This window comes from Nyctereutes procyonoides, unplaced genomic scaffold (genome assembly GCF_905146905.1).
Source record: "Nyctereutes procyonoides isolate TBG_1078 unplaced genomic scaffold, NYPRO_anot_genome, whole genome shotgun sequence".
NCBI lineage: Eukaryota > Metazoa > Chordata > Mammalia > Carnivora > Canidae > Nyctereutes > Nyctereutes procyonoides.
In genome coordinates, this window is record NW_026575146.1 from 68428302 (window position 1) to 68434514 (window position 6213).

Consider the following 6213-nt stretch of genomic DNA (forward strand, 5'->3'; position numbering starts at 1 on the left):
CATGTCTTCCCCTGCTCATATCTCATTGAGTGTGTGTGTGTGTGGGCTGGGAGGCGTCACAGGGTCATGTCCCACTGCAGAGGAGGCTGGAAATGTCCCTGGCCAGGCCACTACTTCCCAGTGACAGAACTCTACTGTGGGGGGTGGAAGAGGGACTGGTGGGTAACTGTCTTGCCTATGGGGGTCCATGTGCAGGAGCCGGCTGAAGGGCTGGGTGGATGAAGACCAGGATTTTGACAGTTTTGGGGTGCTTCCCACGCCCTAGGCACTGACAGACACTAGACAGAATCATTGCAACAGTCTTGTGAGGTGAGACCTGCTGGGAGGTGGCCCATCAGGATAGGGTCCCCAATGCCAGCTCCTGTTTCCTGGGACCCATGGCCAGAGTCCTGGGTGCCCCTGTCCCTGGGTTTGTGAGAGGCTGCAGGGGGTTTCCTGGGGAAGAAAGATCCCCACCAAGGGGTATTTTTGGCCTGGCTGTTTGGCCACGGCTGGACTCTGTCCTTTTACCTCTGGGGAAAGAGTTTATTAGCATCAGGGAGCTGAAGGAGGAAGCGAGATTTCCAGTGTGAAATCTGCCTTCAATCTGCCACTAGGTGCTCCCCTGTCCTTGAGCAGGTCATGCTCCTCCACCCCCCACCCCAGCCTCAGGTCCTTATCTGGAGGATGAGGGATGCAAAACCAAGGTCATGGATGTGGGAACCTTCCTCCTGGGAGGATCCTTTAGACCTTCTTGGTTGTGATTGCAGGTCAGATGAGCATGTTCTCAAGTGGCGTTTCCTTGGAAATTGGTTAATGTGGTTCAATTTGGTTTGAAATCTCAGATCACTTTAAGAGGGAGAGGTGTGAAGCTCTTGTTTGTTCAGAGAGCACATACATAAGCAGAGTTGAGAAAACATTGCCTAACGCTCTTGGGTCCCCTCTGTGAGGTGCTAACCTTGGGTGCCTTGGGAGGCAGGGGTGGGAGGGAAAGGAGCTGTGGGAGCCCGAGTGGTGGCAGGTGCCCCGTCACTCAGGTGGAGGTAAGCAGTTGGGTTTCTTCCTTCCTTCCTTCCTTTTTTTTTTTTTTTTTTTTTTAGATTTAATCTATTTATTCATGAGAGACAGAGAGGCAGAGACATAGGCAGAGGGAGAAGCAGGCTCCCTGTGGGGAGCCTGAGCGGGACTCAATCTCAGGACCCCAGGATCACTACCTGAGCACCCCACTCAGGGGTGACACTCTGAGTCACTCAACCCCTGAGCCACCCAGACATCCCAGCAGTTGAGTTTCTTGTACCAGTTTAGGGTAGGTATTATGCTCTTGGGCCTGCCTCTTCTGTTCCCTACCCCAGGAGGTGGGGCAGGAGCTGACACCTAGGGCAAGAAAAATTAAACGTTAGTGTCCACTCTGTCACCTACAGGCCGTGTGACCCTGGGCAAGTGAACTCTGACCCTCCGGTTCCTCTGCAAAGATCTTGACTGTCTCACTGGAAGGGATACCTGGGGGCATCTGTCCAAGCCTGGTGCAGACTCACTGACAGTACCTTTCCTAGAAAGGAGCTTCCTGCAATGTCCAGAAGCCAGGGTTCACATCTGGGTTCTCCCTAGGAACGTTACTCGCTTTGCTCTGAGACTCCACTCCTTTTACTTAATGCCGAACTTGGTGAGCTAACATGACTATGTACTTAGACATGTGTCCCTTCGATATTGATATTATCATCAGGGCATCTGGGTGGCTCAGCGGTTGAGGGCTGCATCTCAAGCCGTTGGTTCAACGTCTGTTCGTCCCAAAAGACAATGTAAGTGCTCGTTCATGTCACCCTCATCTGTTCCGTGTGCACACGCTCTGTCAGATGTGAACACTGGTGTAGCTCTGCCCATGTGGAGAACTAATGCCCTGCACCAAGTGGATCAGGCCCTCTCAGCTTTGGCACTGATGACATTTTGTTTTTGGGGGGCATGCTTTGTGGTGGGGCCGTCTCGTGCCCTGTAGGGTGTTGAGCAGCCTCTCTGGGCTCCACCCAATCGATGCCAGTAGCTCCCCCTACCTGTGTCAGTGAAACATACCTCTAGACATTGCCAGAGGTCCTCTGGTTGTGGGGCACAGTCGTCCCTTGTTGAAAATCACTGAATTAAAGAAACCTCACAGCCCTTAGCAGCTTTTTCCTCCCATGGAGGGAACACTCCACCCCCTTCTTTCCTGCAGCCAACACTGCCTTTCTTGCCTCTTGTACCACATGCTTGATGTCTCAGCTTCAGGTCATGCTGGGGCCAGTGTGTTTCCATTCTCCTAGTCTCCTAAAAGGTTCACCTGCGAGCTGCAAGCTTAGATTCTTGTAGGGGCCAAGATTCTTGTAGGGGCCAGGCAGGGGACGGAAGTGAGAAAGGGCTTTGGGAAGACAGTCCCCCAGAGAGCCTGTCCCCAGTCCAGAGTGGGCAGCCGCCTCTCAGCTCAGTTGGCATGTGCCCTGTGGAATGTGGATCTGGCTTGGCCAGGCCTGATTTTCCAGGAGAGATCAGAATTAGGATTTTTTAAAATGGGAAACTCCATTTTTTTTTAAATGTTAGCAACTAATTAAAAAAAATAAAGCCCACCTTTAACCAACCTAAAAACACTGGTGGCCAATTTGGGTTTAAAGGCTTCAGTTTCTAATCCTCTCTTTAGCATGGACTCAAAAGAATTTAGTTCTCACCAAACAAAACAAAACAAGCCCCCAAACAAAGAAGAGGTAACCGGGAGAGGTGAGGGATGTGTTAAGAGGTGGTGGGAACTCTTTGACAGTGTACATGTGTATCAAATCAGGATGCACACTTCAAACATCTTACAACTTGTCAATTTTACCTAAAAGCTGGGAAAAAATTTTTTTAAGGGGGAATTAAGGTTTTGGAGTCCCATATCAGCAACCTTTGTCTCCTTTTTCATGATCTTGAGCCAGAATTTTAAATTGGAACATATCATGTAAAAACAATGGCTTTCTGGCTTCTCTTGGAAGTTCTGGCAACACCAGGTCTTAATGTTGTGTGGAGATGGTTGGCTGGAGGTATGGGTATATGTGTAGTGTGTGTATGATACACCTTTGCACACCCCAAACCCAGGGTTAGGGACAGCCTTTGTGCTTGGTCACAGGACCCCTGGGCAGGTCTTTATAGTGTACTGACCCATATGTTTCAGTTTCCTTTTGAGCCAGTGGAATTGGTTCTGGAGATCAAAGATTTTGACTCTGGGTTAAACACTCTGCATTGCAACCGGGGACAGCTATGGTTGCCATGTTGCCCCGGGACTGTGCTTAATGAGCTTTGTGGGTGCTTTTGATGGCTGCCCTAGTGGGGAAGCTGCCTGCCCCAGAAGAAACTCAGACATTCTCCACTGGGAAGGAACACTTGTCTTTGTGTCTGCTGTCCTTGAACTTTGACAGGCGTATGGTGTGGAGGGGCGTTGCTGATCAGGAAGATGCCTGGGACCTGTCCCTGGGGGTTTGTATTCAGTGTCTGCACCCCAGGGCTCGATAACCCGCAAGTCCTGGAGTTCCAGCCAAATCGGTGGGTGGCGCAGGAAAAACATTGGCCTCCCCAGCACTGGGCACCTGACCTATGCTTTCACGCCAATTGTGCTCCTTATCTATCTGTCAGTGCACGCGCGTACTCACCCCTTCACTTACCCAGAAAGTATTTACCAAAACTGTCAGGCACTGCTTTGGGTGCTCGGGTAAAGAAAGAAATGTATGTTCTCTTCTCATGGGCCTTGCCATGTAGTCCTCACGCTAAGCCTACATTGCAGCCATTCACCCATGGCAAAGTTGAAGAAATCAGGGGCAGGTGAATTTGGGCAGCCTTTCCAATCACATGAACCCTAGTGGGTTCAAATCACATTTGCTACCATGTAGTTAGCACCCACTTTGGTGCAAGGCTGACTTCCTGTCCTTCACTTAACCCAATCCTCACAAAGGCCCATGTGGTTGGGATTACTTCTCCCTTGTTGGTGATGGAATTGCTACCAGATCATGGTCTGTAAAGCAGTATAACTGAGATCTGAGCCCAAAGCCCCAAACTTCACACTCCTACTGTGTCCATGTCTCCTTCCTTGTTCAAGTTTTCCGAGCACTTATTACTTGTCTGGGACCCTGCCAAACGCTGGGGACTTGTTAGTGAACGTGACAGGCACACTCTGCCCCTCGGAGCTACCCTCTAGTGTTTGTGTGGTGGGGAGGGGAGTGACACACAGGCAAGGATTGATGTGGAGAAGGTCCTGGGGTCAGGAAGGTGGAATAGGAGGCCGTCTGGAGAGGTGAGGTCTCAACATGTGGAAGTCAGACTATTATGAGATGACTATGTCCAACTTCCCTCTGTGAATGCAATGATCTGGGAATGTGTGCTCCATGTATCCCCACATCAGGACTGTTACATGAATATTTATTAAGTTGAGCACAGAAGGTGAGCTGTGACTCAACAGATCACAAGACAAACTGAAATAGAGAAGTTTATTACTTACGGGTCTTGGAGGAAGGATAACGCATTCCTCAAGGGGCCACATGGGGAGGTCAAGGCAGAGTGCAGACAGAGGCAGGACCTGGGGCATATGCCTTTATTGGTGTCTGTGGGTGGAGTGCCCTGGGGTTCCTGGGCTGGAGCTGGACTGGCCAATTCAAACCAAAGGAGTAGGGTTTTGGGGAGCCCCCCAGGGGTCTTAACCGAGGGGGTATATAAGGGATATAAGTGCTAGGAGGCCGGGGAGACTTACTCACAAGGGTAGTTGTGGGAGTTACCAGGACTTGCCTTTGCTTATGACACTAGGACATGTGCTCAAGGGAGGGGCGAATGTCAGGTTTGCTCCCACAGGCCACGTGGCTACACAGAAGGGATGCTGAGGCAACAATTTCATGGACCAGTCTTAGCTAAGATCTGGAACCACCCTTTCCAAAACGTGCCCTGGGGAATAGGTTCCAGGGAATGTTGATAAGGTGTTTGGAGAAAACAGGATCCTATGTTCAAGTAATTTAGGAAAATGTTGTATTTGAATTTTTAAAAAATATTTATTTTAGAGAATGAGAGAGAGAGAGATGGGGAAGGGGCAGAGGAGAGGGAGACAAGCAGACTCCCTGTGGAGAGGAGAGCCTATGGGGCTCAATGCCAGGACCCTGAGATATGACCTGAGCCGAAATCAAGTGTCAGACGCTTAATGGACTGAGCCCCCCAGGTGCCCCAGTATTTGAATTTTCTAACACATAGAGCAGTGCTGGGTACATGGTAGGTGCTATGCTGCCTTTTCTGAACATGTTTGATCATGAAACCTTCCACTAATAGAGCATCTTGGGGGCTAGTGTGCTCCAAGCCATCGTTAGAGAGGTGGGTGCTGTAAGTGTGTGCATGTATATGCACATGTATGTGTGTCCTTGTGTGTCTTTGTATCTCTGCATGTCTGTGTCATTGTGTGTGTTATTGTATATGCATGTGTTTGTGTATCTGTATATGTGTGTCTGTATCTCTATGTATTTGTGTGTATCATACATACATCCACTCATCTTTTCTTTTTTTTTTTAAGATTTTATTTATTTATTCATGAGAGATACAGAGAGAAGGCAGAGACATAGGCAGAGGGAGAAGCAGGCTCCTCACAGGTAGCCCAGTGTGGGACTTGATCCCCAAACTCTGGGATCACGCCCTGAGCTGAAGGAGATGCTCAACTGCTGAGGCACCCAGGTGTCCCTCATCTTTTCTCTTCCACTTACCTTCCAAAGGGGCTATAGGTGGGAGGGGATTGTTTCTGACTGCATCGATTTCGCCTCCTCTCCGGCCTCAATAGACAAAGAAGTCTATCCACACCCCTCATTGTTATCCCTCGGCTAGATCCTTCAGCACCACGGACAGGGCCCCATTGCGGGTCTAGGGTGTTGGAGCTCAGCTTAATCCACATGCATCATCTCCTCAGGCTTCCTAACCACCTAATGAGGAAGTATCATTCCCATTTTACAGATAAGGAGAGGTTCAGGGGGGTATTTTACCCAGACTCTCCCAGCTAGTAAGTAGCAGAACTTACTAGTCCAAATTGAATACCCATACTCACAGTGATCTATACTTCATGCAATATTTGTGAAATAGATGTGGTCATCAGCTAGCAAAGCAATGAATATGTCGATGGGCAGTTATGGCTACTTGGGGCTACACCTAAGGAATTTGGGTCAGGAATTGATATATGTTTGATCACAAAATCTTAAAAAAAATGGATACTTGGAAAAA